This window comes from Penaeus monodon, chromosome 27 (genome assembly GCF_015228065.2).
Source record: "Penaeus monodon isolate SGIC_2016 chromosome 27, NSTDA_Pmon_1, whole genome shotgun sequence".
NCBI lineage: Eukaryota > Metazoa > Arthropoda > Malacostraca > Decapoda > Penaeidae > Penaeus > Penaeus monodon.
This window is the reverse complement of record NC_051412.1, coordinates 8,315,608-8,317,724: the sequence shown is the minus strand read 5'-3', so window position 1 is coordinate 8,317,724 and position 2,117 is coordinate 8,315,608. Positions and strand designations below refer to the sequence as shown.

Genomic DNA, 2,117 nt, shown 5'->3' with positions numbered 1-2,117 from the left:
CGATTACATCGATTACACACACACACAGTGACAGAAAATGGTAATATTATAATAACCATTATTTCTATTGTTTTAGAGTGAGTGGCTATCAAGGACCTGCAGCATGGCCGAAAATATAAGAGAAAAACTGATAAACAGCGGGGTCCACTGCCTTTGAAAATGCACTGATGGGAAATTAAAGAGAAGGGTGCTTCAGTAAGGGTTGCTGCTGCTCTGTTCGGAGTACCTAGAAGCACACTTCATGACTATGTACAGAGATCCAAAACCAGGCCTATTGTTGACCAGACTTTTCAATGAGCAAGTTACTCTGTTAGACAAGTACTAACTCCAAACATGGAAAAGGAATTAGCCAATTACTTAAAGACTCCTCTAAACTGTTCATGGTTTATCTACCAACACAACAAACGGCTGGCATATGAATATGCTGTTGCTAACAAAGTTGGTGTTCCAGAATCATGGGCAAGAGATGAATCTGCTGGAAGAGATTAGTTAACTGGATTTCTTGAAAGACAAGGGGATCTCTCTCTAAGAACCCCTGAAGCAACAAGTCTGGCTCGGATGACATGTTTTAATAGAACTAACCTTGGCATTTTTCAGACTAAACTAGAAGAGGTTCTACAGAGATATCAGTTATCAGAATCATGCATCTATAACCTGGATGAGACAGGATACACAACTGTTCAAAAAAGTACCAAAGTACACAGAAGGGTGTTCATCAAGTTGGGCAGGTAACTTCACGTGAGCATGGTGAGCTAGTAATAATGGTTGGCATTATATGTGCCAATGGAAATGCCCTGCCACCATGTTTTATATTTCCACGAGTGAGATTTGATGAAGCTCGGATGATGAACGGTGTTCCACCAGCATGCACAGGACTTGTTCATCCCAGCGGGTGGATGACGAGCAAGAATTTTCTCAGTGTTTTACAGCATTTTGTCTTGAATTCTAGGTGCAGTCTGGATCATAAAGTTCTGCTCATTATGGATAACCATGAGTCGCATCTCTCTATAGAAGCGATTGATTATGCAAGGGAACATGGCATTATACTCCTGACTTTGCCTCCACATACATCAAACAAGCTCCAACTCCTTGACAGAACTGTCTATGGCCCATTTAAGACCTATTACAATCAGGGACTCAATACGTGGATGCTCCAGCACCCCGGACGTCCAGCAACTATCTATGATCTGGCCCCAATTATGTCCACTGCTTGGGACAGAGCAGCAACACCAGTAAATATAAAATCTGGCTTTCGTTCCACAGGCATTTTCCCATTCGACACTGGTGTCTTTCAAGAGGAGGATTTTGCCGGGGCATTTGTGACTGATAGGCCTTTACCAAATCATCCAACTCCTTCAACCTCAGCAACTTCACAAGGAGCAACAGGGCAGCCAGACCTTACACCACCAACTCAGCAGCAACCAACTTCGACTGTTCTTACAACCCAGCTAGATCAGCCATCAAGAGTTCAAACACAAGTCTCTGATCCTCAGCAGTCCCAGCATATAATAAATCAAGATTTTCAGTTTAAATTTACAGTCATATTTTTGTTATGTATAGCAATAACTTGGTAACAGTGCCCCAAAAGGGCCCGAAAAGGGTTTGTGTTTGTGACAGAGTCAGTTAGAGTAAGTTTTGGGGTATGGTAGTGGATGTTCAACCCCCCCACTCAGATAGGCCAGACCGCACAAAGGTCAATTATTCTTCTCAAAAGTAAATATATTTTATTTTTAAAGCAATAGCGAGTCTGGTCTTTATCATGAATAAATGTCTTAAAAGTATATTTACTTTATACAATTAATAAAATAACATTATACTGTACTTATTTTTTTATTTATCAACTATTCTAACATTAAAAGTCAAATATATTTATAATCCGAACCATCCCACACACATGTCCGAATTATCACTACTAGCAAGGATGATTCGGACATTTTATATACATTTGCTTGAAAATCTATAGCTTGAAAGGAAACAAGTTGTACTGCTTGGCTTTTGCACTCGAAATTGCCCAAATAATGGGGGTACACTTGGAGATGCAAAAAATGACGTTAATAGTTCAACTTTTTTTTTAAATAATAAAAAGAAAAAAAAAACGTCCGAATCATCACCGCGCT

At 39.8% G+C, this 2,117-nt stretch overlaps 1 pseudogene; it reads left to right on the top strand.

Moving 5' to 3' along the window:
• The first annotated feature begins 333 nt into the window (after positions 1-333).
• On the top strand, positions 334-1,579 carry LOC119590409 (annotated as a pseudogene).
• The last annotated feature ends 538 nt before the right edge of the window (positions 1,580-2,117 follow it).